At 42.4% G+C, this 16,646-nt stretch overlaps 2 long non-coding RNA genes across 2 annotated transcripts in view; both read right to left on the bottom strand.

Moving 5' to 3' along the window:
• Positions 1 to 16,646, bottom strand: part of LOC126399102 (uncharacterized) — a 422,917-nt gene extending 406,271 nt beyond the window's left edge. Inside the window, exon 1 of the long non-coding RNA XR_007570853.1 lies at positions 16,590 to 16,646. This is a non-coding gene — a long non-coding RNA (uncharacterized LOC126399102). The remainder of the gene's footprint in view (positions 1 to 16,589) is intronic.
• On the bottom strand, positions 1,168 to 1,998 carry LOC126399101 (uncharacterized). Its single transcript, XR_007570852.1, has 3 exons — positions 1,843 to 1,998; positions 1,358 to 1,396; positions 1,168 to 1,290 (listed from the first exon to the last, which is right to left on the bottom strand). It is a non-coding gene; the product is annotated as an uncharacterized LOC126399101 (long non-coding RNA).

Raw genomic sequence — 16,646 nt, 5'->3', positions numbered from 1 at the left:
GGACCACGGCAGCAGCACAACCACACACGTCACGCTGTCCAGGCACCGCTGCGATATGAGTTAATCTGAGAGACAGTGGAGCACAAAGGCTCCGGAGAAAAAGCCGAGTTAGCAAGATGCAGTAATAGAATACGAGAGAGAGAGAGAGAAGGAGAGAAGAAGAGAAGGTGCCCGGTGTATTATTTGCCTCTTAAAGTTTAAAATTTACACAGAGGCAGCTTTCGTCACCACCAGACATCCTCCCCCAGCAGCACAGAAGATCTTTATAATCAGCACAGTTTCAAGGAACAATTTCTCCTCATAGTGTTAAAAAATGTTCATAATTTGTCCAAAAAAGTCTTCCTAAATGTTTTTTTTTTTTTTTTTTTTTTTAATGCATTAGTCTGTAAATTCGAGGAACAACCAAGATGCTTTGTGATCATTCCAATTCCTGTCATGAAAATGAGGATTGACATACTTCATATCCATGGGTGCAGATCTGATGACAAGATCACAATCAGCTGTGATTTTTCTTTAATTGCACACATGCAAATCATGCCCACAGAGTGCTTGAGATTGCCAGCACAATCCAAAATTTCATAGAGGCTCATTACCATCATCAAGTCATTCAAAAAGCACTACACAGAGAATTACAGTATCTCACATCCAAGTCCAGTTTCCTTAAGGTCTTTCTTTTGTCCGCCAAGCTCCACGTCCTGCAGCTTTCTCTTTTCACACTGGAGCTTGACATCTGCCAGTGCTATCTGCTTCCTCAGATGACTTGCTTATATCTTAAGCGATTTATACTTTTTATAAAAACAAAACATGAAAATACAATCCTGCTATAAGCAGCTATTTAATGAAACTGCAAAAAGCAGCTATTTTAACAAAAAACCTGCTATAAAAAGCAGCTATTTTAACAAAACACCTTATAAAGGCAGCTACTTTAACAAAAAAAAACCTTATTAAGGCAACCATTTTAAATAAAAACGTGCTATAAAAGTATAGCAGCTATTAAATGACAAATAATGTGATCAGTCACTGTCTGCTTGGAGCTGGGGAGAGAAAGAGAGAAATAACATTGATTAATACATTGCATCACAGTCATGCTTACAGTGTGCATTAAAATCACTTACTTCTTTCTCTAGTTTCTTAATTTCTAAGTCCAGTTTCCTTAAGGTGTTTCCTTTTAATTTGTCTGTCAAGCTCCATGTCCTGCAGCTTTCTCTTCTCACACTGGAGCTTGACATCTGCCAGAGCTATTTGCTTCCTCAGATGAGTAGCATATAGCTGTCTGACAGTTTGTGAATTCTGTACAACACCTATCTATTAGCACAGCAATTGTGGACACCGTGGATGTCCTTCAGGCAATACTCACTACATTTCCAGGCAGGCTGTCAGGCTGTTCATCTGTGTCCTGTTACAAATATATTTTCTATGAGCACCACATCACTGACTTCTTATATATTAAGGACTAAATTATCTCCACAAGACTGACAGGTTACCTCAAACCTTCTGGAGTCCAGAGAAAGTGTCTCCTCCTCATCTGCTGCATCCATCCCCTGCTGCAGATGTGCCTTCACCCTGCCACATTAAATAGAATTTGTATTGACCTAGTGTAAACTTGCAAGACATGTCAAGCAAATGCCTCTAATGAATAACACTCACTGGATCATCTTCCGGTGGCTCCAGAAGGGTCAGTGTGTCACCTGACACTGCAAGACAATCCAAAGTCAGACAGTCCACATAACACCAATGGTTGATTAATGAATGAATAAAATGGTTGATTCCATGTTCAGTATACTGGAATAATGTACCTTGTATGAAGAGGGCGGTTTCTGTGGGTGGGCTGGAATAATGTACCTTGTATGAAGAGGGCGGTTTCTGTGGGTGGGACAGAATCTGTAGCTGTCCCCACCTGTATCCCCTCCATCATCGGCCTGCTCAGTTCTGATCCAGGGCGAGCTCTTCCGCTGGTGTGAAATCAGCAGTTGGTTCCCGAGTCATATTATATCCACTGCTCACCTTTAAGGTGAAGTGTACAACTGTTAATTTGTGGAAGGAACTGTAATTGTAATTATGACAGATTCATTTGCGCCGCAATTGTATATTTTTAGATTACTTACGCATTCAGTCGGTCCGCAATTGTTTGCCCCGCACTCTCTCTCTGCTTTATTATCGCTGCAGTGTTTCCTTTCTTCATGATTATATACCTCTTCATAAGTGTCCATGATGAGACGCTGTTCACTGGGTGAGAAGTATGCGGCACGCGTCCTCTCCATTGCTGCATCGTGCAATGGAGATCTGTGATCGATCTCGGGGTCTATTTAAGAAAGCCGTGGACGCGCACTTATCCGAATGAGTTACACCTGGCTTGACAAAGCTGCTCCTCCTCAGCCTGGCTTGGCGTTAGAACAACCAATTAAGCCAGGATGGATTTAGGAGAATTTGTCCAGCCTCGCTTTTCCACTTATCCTGGATTGGTTAATTCTACTTTTGAACAACAGGCCCCAAGTCCGTGAGTGATTACGGTCCCCCTGGAAACATTTCCGTTGTCTTCTTCAATTTGGTGTGTGTTTTCGTTTTTGTGTAACGTTTAGTTTTTTGCTTGTGTTGTGAGCATTTGCATCGCATTATCTCATTTGCTTGTGTTGTGAGGATTTGCAGTGTTTTGTTTTTTTTAAGATATTTTTTGGGGCATTTTTAGCCTTTAATGGATAGGACAGAGAAGTGTGAAAGGGGGAGAGAGAGGGAGTGACATGCAACAAAGGACCACAGGCTGAAGTCGAACCCGGGCCACTGCGGCAACAGCCTTGTACATGGGGCGCCTGCTCTACCACAGGGCCACACTGCCAGCGAAGTGCTGCGAAGCGCAGCGCACCGAAATTCTCGAGCTAGCCCGTTCACACCAGACGCGCATTTCTCCACGCCGGTCGACAAGCGCTTCTGCTCCCAGCTGTTGTCTCCGTCACATTTGGGGCTGTTTTTCCATCATGGGTATCTCTCTCTGTTTGCGTGTGTGTGCCCCAACCCCCACCCCCTATAGCCGGCCCACACTCTCTCTCTCTTTCTCTCTCTCTCTCTTTCTTGTGTGTGTGTGTGTGTGTGTTAGTGGGTGTGAGTGTGTGTGTGTGTTCATTTCTCTCGTGCTCTTTTTAGATACCACTGACTAATATGTATAGCCTATATTCCTGCCCGGCTTGACACATTCTCTCGCGGCTCGCGCAGAAAATAGACCAGACGCCGAAAACAATCGCTGCAGTGCCGGCCACGGAGCTGAGCGGCGCGGCCGGTGTGGATGACACAATCGGTTAACATGGATGCCGAAAGGAAACTGGCTTCGCTTCTCGGCGCTTCGAGGCTATTCGCAGCACTTCCGCGTCCAGTGTGGCCCTGGCGTTAGCCATGGACGCCCCAGGATTTGCAGTGTTTTCTTATTTGGTTGTGCTGTGAGAATTTGCAGCGTATGTGTTGCAAATCGATGAATGTGTTTTCTGAATTTAGCGGTGTTTTCTTAATGCACATGTGTTGTGACCTCTCTCGGCCACCGTACCTGCCCGACCCATCAGTGATATTTTCTGGTGTGACCAGTCACTATTTATTACATGGCATGGTTCCAATTAACATAACTAATGTGAAATGGAAGTATTGATGTTTATTATGACAGGCCATAATGCAAAATAATCAAAATAATTACTAAAACACATTATAAATTAGATTAAAAAAAAATCATTGTAATATAAAACTTATATTACTATACAACTGTAGAATTAAAGGAAACACATTTACCAATTATTCTGCACAAACATGTCAGCACAAGGTGTGCATAGGAGTGCTTATGAGTGAGCATAGATTCTATTCTTATTTAAGAACAAATCTCGGATAAGAAAACATTGATGAATGTCAGAATATTCTTGAAAACTGCATAAGTGGGTGTGAAGGACCAAGCAGTAAGGCAACAAGGATGCAGGTGTTGTTGACAAATCCCAGGTGTTCATTTACCCCAAAAAATCATGAAAAATTACAAACCAAGAACTGAACAACTAGGCCTTAAAAAGAGGTCAACATAACGTAACTACACTCAGTATAATAGCTAAAGAAGGCATTAACTGAACAAACTGGGAGCATATATAGTGGCTTGTCCAAATCAAATAATACACAAGGGGTAACCAAAACGGACAGTAACTACAGCTAAATACAAAGCAAAACGTACTAAACTCAAATCCCACCCATGAAATGGTAGCACACGGTTTGGTCCAGAGTGTTGGCCTCAGGATTTAAGAGTCCTCAGCCCTCAGCCACACCTTTTGCTTCACCAGGAAGGGACTTCCCCAAACAACCACTGTATCTCACAGACAAAGAAACAGATGAGTGACATCAAACAATTTGTCTGTGTAACCCTACAATGCTAGAATGTGTACACTTAATGTAGACAATGTAAGCTTTAAAGCAAATAAACAGGTTCTAAATCAAACCAACTGTGTAATGTTAATTGTTTGGACCTGCATTTGTATAGTGCCTTTCTAGTCATCCGACCACTCAAAGCGCTTTTTACACTACGAGTCACATTAGGCCCGTTTCCACCGCAGGAACTAAGGGGTAATTTTACGGGGCCGGGGCCGTTGGTGCTTGTCTCCACCGCAGGAACCACCCCCTAAGGACAGAGTTCCGGAACTTTTACAGGGGCTAAACAAGTCCCTGCCTCGGGGTAGGTACTCAGAACGGCCCCGAAAGACTCCTGGCTGGGGCTTGGGGTTTACTTGGTGCTGATTGGATATACTCAAGGAGGGATGTGACGTGAACAGAAAGCTACAAAATAGCCGGCATTTTTAAAACTCAGCAGACGAGGGTTAGCTCGTTCATATAGCTTCCGCCGCCATGTAAAAAAAACTCACTAAATGGCCCGTGAAAAAAATATTCTTTCCAGCGGATATCTTAGTTACAACATGATTGAGCTAGCAAAGCAGTTTTGTGTTGCTATGTGTGGTATTTATTCAGTTATGGGAAATCACGATGTCTGGAAAGCATCAGTAGTGGCTGCAGCTGACAGGGACAGCTCACAACAGCATCTGTTAAAAGCCTCCCGTTGTCGGATACGACATGAAACTACTCCAGTTAGCTCAATCATGTTGTAACTAAGACATCCGCTGGAAAAAATGTTTTTTTCACGGGCCATTTACTGAGTTATTACAGACACCGCTATCGGCTAACAGCTAACAACGTCCCTACGTCGCCCCGGTCAAAATGGTCGCGCAACGATTACGTCACATCCAGAGCCCGTAACTTTACAGGAACCTTCCTCGTACTCCACTCTCTCAGTGGAGACACGGCGGTTGAGAGAGCCGAGCAAGAGGACGTTCCTGTAGTAGTTCCTGCCCCCCAAATAGTACCAGGAACTTCTTCAGTGGAAACAAGCCTATTCACCCATTCACACACACACTAATGGCCACTAGGGCCGCACGATGTTGGAAAAAACTGACATTGCGAATTTTTTTTTTTTTTTTTGCGATGTATATTGCGATGTTAAAAAATACAAGAATTCTCACCAGATTATTTAAGTAGCTCTATTTGTAAAGAATTAGGTCGATTCACACAAGTGGAATTAACACAAGTGACAAAATAGAGGTTATTTAACACTTTATTTTAAATAGTAATAGTAAACATCTTTTAGTTTTTTCTGCTGTAAGGTTTGTTTGAGTTCTTGCTTTGCACTCATCATATAGTGCTCTGTGATGGTGACTCAAGTGATCAAAAAGATTTGTTGTGTTACCTCGTGTTGTGGCGACAACGGCGAGGCACTGTTGGCACAGTACGCTCTTTTAGTCGACATCATCTTTTTTATATCCGAAATATTTCCATATTTTGGAAGTTGACCTTCTTTTGGGGACTAAAGTGCAACACACACTGCTGCCTGCGCGGCGCTGTGGCCTTCAAGTGCCGCCCCTCAACACACATTGGCAGCGACGTGCAGCGGCACCGTCGACACTAAAGTGTATTTCCCACCCCAGTCCGCTAGGTGGCTGTACCTACACTAGTTGCCAACGGTTGCCAACTGCTAGTAACGGAAGAAGAGGAAAAACTTTGAGACAGCAACAACTTGGATTTCACGGGTGAGTTTCTTATCAAAATCGTCTTATTAAAAATTTTAAAAACTTAATAACCTTAAGTGTCCAGATACCCCTTTGAAAGCTGCAACCGGAGTTGATACTACAACGGTGTGGGTTTGTTCATAAAGCCCGTTTCACATAAAGTGCACAAAGCACAGACCTCCGCCGACGGACCCATTCATTGTGTATGTGCGACCGCGGCGTAAGAGGACACCGCTTTGCCGGCGAGCTGTGCAGCGCGCAAGAGGGCACCTGCCGCGGTGTCTGCGCGCCACCAGCCTGCGCTCGAATTGAAAAATTAAAAATTTGACTGCAACGCGCTGTGACGACACCTCGGCGTGTCCAATAGCAGATAATGTGGTAGAATGTGAAAAAAAATTGACGGAAAAATTCAGATCAACAGCAAGATGGAGGAGAAAATAATTATGGCTGTGTCCCTCTGTGATGAGCTCTGGGACACAAGATTGCAGGCGTATCGCGACCTTCACAAGAAGGCACAAAAGTGGAGAGAAATCTCCACCAATTTGGGCCTACCAGGTGTGTTTAGAAGTGGTAGAAATGTGATTTTTTTTGCTCTTGTAACAATAAAATGTTAGCTTAAAATAAAATATAGCATTCCAATGCCTCATATCAGGATCACTTCAATGAGTTATCAATATATGGTTATGAAAAGACCATGTGACAACACTTTTGTAAATCGAAGCTGATACTTTACTACACGTACACTCAGTATGTAAAAATCTAGATGACTGACATGAGCCACACACTGTTCTTGCAAAGAAAATGCAGTACAGGCATACATTTAATAATTCCGTTAGACCGCCAAATCCGGAACCAGAATACTTTTTGGTCGCTTAGCAACTTGCGCCAAATATGTGCGCAATGCGCGCTTGCCTTGCTCTCCGCTTGCTCTGCACCCTACCCCGCAGTGGGTGCGGTGAAAATTGCGCTTTATGTGAAAGCTGCTTAATGAAGGCGGGCGTTTTGACACGCGGCGTATGGTGGTGGTATGTGTTGCACTTAATTCGTCCTTCGCAGTCTCTTCCTCTTGTTTATCGCTCATCTTCTGCTTCGTCTGCTCAGCTTGGTGTGTGCTGTGTGACGGACTGCATGTGCATAGGAGGACAACATTATCATGTGTGGCTGTCTCCATCACAGTGGATTTTAAGACGAAATTTTTTCTTAGGTACGGTAGGTGAATTAAGCCCAGTGTTCCTAAGCACACCTCAAAATCCACAATGGACTACCTCAAGAGACCCAAAATGAAGGTTTTGCCATCGCCAACCTGGTCTCATTCTGAAGTCGTTGAACATCGGCATTGGTCAGTGATCTCTGGCATCAGACTTCGACAAAACAGCCATCCTTTCACATCAGCATGATACATGGCCAGTTGCCATTATTGTGTAATGGCACCCGGCAGTGTCAGGTGGAAATGCGAATGGACAGCAACATATGTTAAGAGGCCAAACAGTCTGAGTAGGTTGGGTTGGAGTGGTGGCTCCGACAACCATCGACTTTCAACCAGGAGGCCGGTGTTCATTTCCCATTTAAATGGAAAGCCAAACCCTGTTATTTCTTTCTAAACCCAACCTTGTCGTAATTAGGGATGTCCCGATCCAGCTTTTTCACTTCCGATCCGATACCGATATTACAGCCTTGAGTATATTGAGCATATTATACATATTTGTTTATTTTGTTGTCAGTCATGTTAGAAAAGGTTTGATCAAGCGATATTATTCTAACAAGAACAACTACTTAATCGGGTTAGTTAGAATGATCCACAACAGTTGGTATGAGAAACTGACCTGTTAATTGTTAACAGGGTTAAATAAACGGTAACACTTTACAATAAGGTACACAAAATTAGAGTAGTTACTGAGAAACTAATGAGGAACTAATAAGTAGTTACTGAGGAACTAAGGTACACAAAATTAGAGTAGTTACTGATGAACTAATGAGGAACTAATGAGGAACGAATGAGGAACTAATGAGGAACAAATGAGGAACTAATGAACATTAACATTAAATAGAAAATATAGCTGGTTTGCTTTGGCTGCTTTGGCCCCTTAATAAATAGAAAATAAATCAGCACAAGAAATCTTTAAAATGTCTAACATTGAAATTAAAATAGCAGCAAGACTCCACACACTTGTGCTTTGCCCCCCTAAGAAATAAAAAATAGATTAACACCACAAAACATTGTTGACATTTAACAAACAATGCACCCTTTCCTTTTCAGTTATTTTAGTAGTGTCAGTGCCAGCCTGGTGCTGCTGTTTCCTGGGACCAACAGAGGGGACAAAAAAACCACACACAATATTGTACAACTATTTAAACAAGCAATAGTCCATCCATGGCTCCAGTTTCACTAATTGTGCCCAAAACAATGCCATCAGTACTCTTTAGTTAAACAGTAAGAGTGTAAACCAAATAAAAATATCACTCTCAAAAAACCAGAGCAGAAAACAAATAGTCAGTTAACTAAATTGACCGCTACTCTTCCTACCCTCCATGTGTGTCTGCCATCTGCATGCTGGCCTGGTGGATTGATAGTAAGAGCTGGAGCGGATCACTGGAATGTACTGCTTGAATCGCGGAGTGCTGGGCTGGCCGGAAAACCTGGACCGGAGTCCGTGAAAAACTGGATCGGAGTTCTGGGATCGGCATTTTTCCATGCAGTCCGATCCGATACCGGTGCACGTTTTTTTGCTAATATCGGCGGCCAATACCTACCTGGGGGTAATCCGAGTCACCCACGTGCTCCCACCACCCCTGAGAGAGCAGTATCACCCACAATTGCGGCGACTCTCTGTTCAAACGGGGTGAGCTCCTCCTCTCCTGTCCCCCCGCCTGTTTTGGCTAAACTTTGGCGGTGCACAGCCGTCCTCCGCTTCACGTCCACCTTAATGTCGGACCACTGCTTTTCATTCTGCATGTGAACGCTTTTCTGACCCCACAGCATTGACAGCCTCACACACACTCTCCCACTCACTCCTCTTGCGTTTAGTATTGATGCCGGGGGACAGCGTGCCAAAAATTAAATTTTTGCGCGCCTCCACTTCAGTGAGCAGGTCTTTGTACATGAGGCCCCTGGTCCACTGTTCTACGGCCAGAACGGATTCCACATTGCTCCTCCTGAATCTGGGGTTCGACAATCAGTCAGAGCCTCCTTTCCAGCACCCTGGAGCAGGCTGAGCAGTGTGATACCCTGATAATTTGAGCAAACCCTCCAGTTTCCTTTTTTGAAAATGGGACCCACCATCCTGGCTCATTGTCTTGTTGGGATAAGCAGGGACATCTCTGAAAAAGACACTGTCTAAGTGGCAGCATAATGTTGCTCTAAAACCTGTATGACCCTTTCAGCATTCATGGTGCCTTCACAGATGAATAAGTTACCCATGATGCCATGGGCACTAACAGACCTCCATACCATCACAGATGCTTTGTGCTGGTAACAGCCTGAACAGTCGTTTTCCTCTTTAGCCCAGAGGACATGACATCTATGATTTCCAAAAACAATTTGAAATGTGGACTTGTCAGACCACAGCATACTGTGTTGATATGTAGTTTTCACCTTGCATGGTAGAGTCTGAACTGTCATTTGCAGATTCAGTGATGAGCTGTATTTACTGATAGTGGTTTTCCAAAGTGTTGCTGAGCCCATGTAGTAACGTTGTTTATACAATCATGTCGGTTTTTAATGCAGTGCTGCCTGAGGGATCAAAGGTCACGGACATTCATTGTTGGTTTTCGGCCTTGTCCTTTACACACAGAGATTCCTCCAGATTCTTTGAATCTTTTGATGATATAATAGTGTAGATGGTGAAATCCCTAAAGGGTGATGCCTTATGTCTTGAGGTGACACAATAACTCAGAGAAGCATCTTGGAGGCACCAACAGCTGTAAAAGAATGACAAAAAAAGTTGAGAAGCTAATAAAGCTAAAGCAGCATAGACTAAGCATGCATAATTGAACTATAGGAGTGAAAAAGAGTGTGGTCTGCAGTATATGTGTTGTGTGATTGTATTGGGCCAGCAGTGAGCTTTGAGTTTAAACACTGAGTGAGTTAAAACACTAAAAATGAAAGTGTTTCAAAAGCTCTCTGTCAACGAGGTATACAGCCAGGGGAATGTAGTCATACAGCTGGTTAGGACTGATGACCATAGTTATTACAGGGACTTGTGCAGCAAGCTGGTAACACCTGAGATGCTCCCTGTAGCCAGCTGTGAGTCACCAGCATCATGAACCACCCTTTCAAAGAAAGAATGTTTAACCTCAAATCTTACTGTCCAAAATTCAATTAGGGTATGAAATGTTTTGATTACCACAGGATAGTGTCATGATCATGATGTTTATGTTGTAATTTAGTAAAAGAAAAACTGTTGGTGGTCAGAGATTTTGGCTTGTAGGAAGCACACGGTTTCTGTTGTGAATGAGGGGCTGAACAACAATTCAGCAATGTCTTAATTCAAGGATTATATGCCAGATGTTTTTATCATTTTGAATGCGGTGGCCAACCATGCGGTGCTCAGTTCTCGTGTTCATTGCCACCTACAGATCCATTTTTTGAAAGTTTGTAATGTCTGAGTTCTGTTAGTTTTGTCATAGAATTGAAAGTGGAAATGATGATATTCCACTATTAAGATCATTCAGTGTGACATACTTCTTTGCAAATATATCTGAGAGTTCCACAGGCACAATTCTTTCCAATTCATTGTGTAGAAAATCAGCTGATCAGCTGATAAGCCAAAGATTTTCTTGTTCCAGGTTCAGGCACTAGAAGAACAACATAATGCCACCCACACTTAGTAACATATGCAGCGGTGCAAAATAATGAGGGTCACTGGTAAAGTTACAACATTTTTCTCTAAAGAAAATAAGCTGTGCATTACCATTATCTGTTAAGTAGTGAACCCACTAAATGGTGCTTTTTGTTCAACAAAAGGTTTAAAACACACTGAATTGCCATTCTTTGAGCCTCTCTCTTTAAACCAAGAGTGCCATCTAGTGGGCTCAGAAAATAAACAAAATGCTTCATGAGGCTTCATGAGGCTATCATTACCTAAAACTGTAATTCTACATTCTGTCATGTCTCTCACATTAACATTGCCAGTCTGGCGAACAGTGTGTGTGTGTGTGTGTGTGTGTGTGTGTGTGTGTGTGTGTGTCCCTCTCAGATGTTGCAGCCAATCTACAGCCAGCCACTTCGTAGGTCACAGCCCCCACTGCTCACATTACCACTGGCACCACTGTTGCCTTTACTCCCCACACCTTTTCCAGCCCCTCTTCCAGCCCTTGGTAATTTTTGAGCTTCTCATGTTCCTTCTCCCTGATGTTGCTGGATTGCTACATCTAACACCACTGCCTTCTTTTGTTGTTTGTCGATCAACACAATAGCCAGTTAGTTAGCCATCACCAGTTTGTCAGTCTGGATCTGGAAGTCCCACAAGATCTTAGCAGCTGGAAAACCCAGACCCATGTTGTACAAAATGTCAGTGGATGCAGTTTCTTTTTTTCACAAAAATAATTTGAACTTCAATGAAAAGCAGCTCCTTCTCCAACCTATTTCACCTTTGGACCTAGGACCAACTATCAGAACAATTAAACTGCATTTGTATTGACAGAACAATAGATCAGTCCACAAATGGTTGAATCTGGGAGGCATTAGCAGCACCTGGTTGCCTCACTTGTGTAGTCTCAATGTATTGCAAATGAGTAACTGAATGACTGAGTGTGATTGTGTGAGTGACCATCTCTAGAGGACAGCTAAGGGAAACAGCTACCAACACTTTGGTTCTGGTGTACAATACCTTCATTGCCAGGGCCAGAAAGTGCAGGTGTTAACTGTGAATGAACAAACTGCTCAAATTTGGAAAAGATTGGATTTGGGTGTTGCTGAGAGAGATTGGCAATAAAAGAAAATGAGAAACAAACTATGCCAGTAACCCAGTTTGAATCTAACGTCTATCAATAAAAACAGATTGATAAACGTAGACAGAGGGAGGCAAAGAGACTCAACGGAAGTGAGCCAGATGAAAACACCCACCCACAGCTGGGTGCCTCTCCTAGTGCTTTAGTGTCTCAGATACATGTTCACACTGGGGCAAAAAAGCTAGCGGTAACATACAAAGACAGAAATTGGGAATGGCAGCATGAGAGCAATGGCTCAAAGACATATAGACACACGAGCATGAGAGGCAGGCAGAAGGAAAAGACAGCCAACACACAAAACAAGAGAGGTTGCTGCGACAGTGTCCTGAGTGTCTTTGGGGACCCAATACACACTGGTCACTGTGCGCTTTGGGATTTGCATGAGAATTCTGACCCTTGTGTTGGGGAGAGAGGGATGGATTTGCAATAAGAATAGCTTCAAACAAACAGATTAAAAGAGATGTTAACTCCAAATAACAAGCTCTATATACAAGAGGGCAGGTGTGAAGGTACATGTGTAGTGAACGGCTACAGCAGTGGAAAAAAGCAGCTACTGTTAGACATCCTATTGATGTGTTTGACATGCTGCCCTCAAATGCACTTCCACCGGGGTGAGCCAGATATACAGCCAGAGCAAAGGAGGAGACAGCTGAACAGAGATGGAGGGAAGGACACAGAAGGATAGAGAGATGGGAGGAGGATGAGAACAGACAAGGGGTGAAAGTACATGGGGAATAACCTTTCCATTTCTGGGCCATGAAAGCAACTTATGAAGGGAACTTGAAGTGTGTTGTGTTCCTGAGGCTTATTGTTTCCATGAGAAAATGGGGATCCTTTACAACCAATCAGAAAACAGCTGGGTTCTGGTGTGAATGCTTACAAGGACAAGCAGACAGGTCTTAAACTGCGGAAACAAAAACTATAACATCATTCAGCGTGACTTCCCTAGGACATCATTATCTCTGTTGCCATAACAAATACGTCAATACATCTACTTGAAAATTATTTATAAAAAATGAATAAATAAAAAAAAATGCTTCAGAACTTCCCTGAGAAATATCACATTTTCATGTCAGGCTTTTTCAATCTCACCTGAGTGTGTGATTTGGTTTGAATTCAAATCCTGGTTTCCTATTGGACAGGACCCACTCATTGGTTCACAGTTGATGTGATGCAGCCTTGATGTCAGCCAGGTTTCCCCCAAACATTTGTGGTATGGTACCTTTGGAACCAAAAGTAACCCTTCAGACATGGTACCTAGACCCTTTGTCCGCTTAGGGTTTTCACTCTTTCATGTGGACAGGGTTGTTGTCAGTCACTGTTTCCTCCTTTATCAGTCTGCACCTCAGTTATCGTCAACAGAATGGGGTTGCATGACGACATCTTCAGAACATAATAGAACAGGCTGTGATGGGAGTCTCTCTCCATGGAATATTTAAAAATAGTGGGTTTGGGGCGTTGGTGGCTTAGTGGTAGAGCAGGTGCCCCATGTACAAGGCTGTTGCCGCAGCAGCCCGGGTTTAACTCCAGCCTGTGGCACTTTGCTGCATGTCACTCCCTCTCTCTCCCCCTTTCATGCTTGTCTGTCCTATCAAATAAAGGCTAAAAATGTCCCAAAAAATATCTTAAAAAACAAAATAAATAGTGGGTTTGTGTATTTAATCCTTTTAAAATCTGTTAAGCCCGATAGTCCCCCAATTGGGGGGGATGACTGATTGATAGTGACTTTGCAAGCACAGTGTGAAACAATGCACTGATCACGAAGAATATAGTGATGTTGCACATCAAATTAAACAGCAGAACCTGGGCTACAAGGCTGTAAAAAACCTTTTTACATGCCCCAAACAGAGCTCAAACAACAACTAAATAAACAACAACAAATCCAACTCCATCAAACAACAACTAAATAAACAACAACAAATCCAACTCCATACAGCACCGATATCCCGACCTACTCGGTATATTTCGGGCTCTAACTCGACCACACGTTATCCAAAACACACGCCGTTCATCTCAAATGAAAGCTGAGACTCTGCTGTTTCCACACAAAGCACTCTACACCAAAGCTTCAGAGAGGTAGAGGCCAAAGAACAACAACAGAAATCTTTTAGCCAAAATATATTTGTAATATCTCTCTTATCTTGTTGTTTTTGTCGTGAAAAGCACATTATGCCATTAAATCACGCTTCATTCCCATTCACCGTGATGTTGTCCGTCATTCAAATGAATCCGGGCAGAAAAACTTGCAGGCTGGAGGTTCCGGGGGAAGCATAACAATGACCACTCACAGCAGCCAACATCGCCCCACAACGCGTTCTGCTAACTCTGATTGGCTTACAGTGCTGTCAATCTTGTTTTGGTGGGTATAGCCTCATTCTATTGGCTCTAACGAATCAAACAAGGTGTCAATCACTCAGATCGGCCAAGCTGTCATGGTGATACAGCCCTCCAAAGCTCAGAATAGAAACTCAGTTTCAAATGTAGTAGGTGTGTATTGGTCAGATTGGAGTGGGAAATAGAGGGAAAAACGAAATGGACAGTTGTATGTGTATATCCTAAACATCATTAGGGATTTACAGAAACAAAAAATGAAAGATATAGGATTGTACATGACAAAAATCACATGCAAACATGGTGCAATGTTGGAGAGCTCGTCTGAATTTTCTTTACTAAAACCTCTCTAATATTGTTCTGCTTCACTTTATCAGAATCAACCTTTGCAGAGATAATGTTCACATATTGTACTATGATTTGATAGAGGTTTAGAGCTGCTGCTGCATCATTCCAAAGGGATACTCATCCTGAAAATGCTTTTTTTTTAGGCTAACCTCAAAATGTTTCATTTGTGCTGTGTGCCATCTTCATTTACTCTTCACATGTAACACATATACTGATATTTACACATCTTAACAAATCTCACAAGTGTTCCCTTTACCATGACACCAGAAGTATTGAAATAGACCTTGTGGTTGCAGAGATATATTCATTTCATTATGGGTATGCAATTTTCAAACAGAGGCCTATAAAACAGGCTTAGCTTTAGGGATAGTGCACCCAAAAATGAAAATTCAACCATTATCTACTCACCCATATGCCGATGGAGGCTCAGGTGAAAAAAATTATTAGGTGCGAGACCAGCGAAAGCACGTGAACACACATGAACGTTGTGCACATGTCTCACGGTCTTGCACAAGCACGTGTAACCCCTCATGTTCTGACTCACTCCAACAGAATGACGAGACTGGCTCTGATCAGGTTCACAGTGTTTAATTGTCATCCTCTGTGTAAACAGATAAAACAACACAATAGTGTGGTTGGCGTTGTCCTTACACACACACAGCTCCTGCCCCGTAACATGGAAGTCCAAGCAGCAAAAGGGCGTGATTATGACACTCATCGTATAGTTTTTACAAAGACATGAGTTGTCTTTTTTAACATGACATGAAATCCTGAAATATTTTTCTCACAGCACCAACTATTTTTAGCCATGAAACTGTTTTTAAGTAATTTATTCCCAAACACAATATAACAATGAATTGATATAAAAAATAAAATACAAAATCATCAGCAAAGGCTCTTACCAATAAATAAAATAATAAATAAAATGATAAATTAAAACATTTCTTTTTTTATATAAAACATACCTGTGTAAACAGATAAAACAACACAATAGTGTGGTTGGCGTTGTCCTCTTACACACACACACACACACACACACACACACACACACACACAGCTCTTGCCCCTATGCACCAGAAGAGACACACAACATGTACAATGAAGCCACGTCAGTTGCGCAAAACTTTGTCGCTATTGTGCAGTACTAGCTAACAAGTTAGCAACTTCGCTCGGTCTAAACACAGAAATAACTGAACAATACCAGCTTACTAGTGGTTGCAAAACTTGTCAACGTATACTTTGTTTTCAGTGAAATTTGTGCATTGCAGATTAAAATATAAAAGTCTCAGAGCTGTGTGCACTACATACCATAACATGGAAGTCCAAGCAGCAAAAGGGACGAGCTGCTGGTTTCCAGTAACTATACCAACCACATCCGCCAAAATAAAATATTTATCCAAAATAAAACGGAGTCTTGCATAAATAACCCCAAAATACACATCCATCAATATGAAAATAAAATAAGAACAAAATTAAAGGAACACTCTGTGAATTTTGACGAACTTCATACAAACAAAACAACCTTGTTACATTCTCCTCCCCTGAATTTGGCAAAATTCCAAAACATACACAAAACTTGGGAAACTGTCAAGTAATGGTAACTCTTAGAGTCAAACCAAATTAATCCCACAATATCTCATGAGCAACTCTTTGAATGAATATTGCACACGTAAAACACAACAACAATGTGCTCTGTCAAGCCGTTTAGAACTCAGGAGGGCAGTCAATCAATCAATCAATCAATTTTATTTATAAAGCCCAATATCACAAATCACAATTTGCCTCACAGGGCTTTACAGCATACGACATCCCTCTGTCCTTATGACCCTCGCAGCGGATAAGGAAAAACTCCCCAAAAAAACCCCTTTAACGGGGAAAAAAAACGGTAGAAACCTCAGGAAGAGCAACTGAGGAGGGATCCCTCTTCCAGGACGGACAGACGTGCAATAG

The sequence above is a fragment of the Epinephelus moara genome, chromosome 12 (genome assembly GCF_006386435.1).
Source record: "Epinephelus moara isolate mb chromosome 12, YSFRI_EMoa_1.0, whole genome shotgun sequence".
NCBI lineage: Eukaryota > Metazoa > Chordata > Actinopteri > Perciformes > Serranidae > Epinephelus > Epinephelus moara.
The sequence above is the reverse complement of the archived record's forward strand: the minus strand, read 5'-3'. Positions and strand labels throughout refer to the sequence as shown.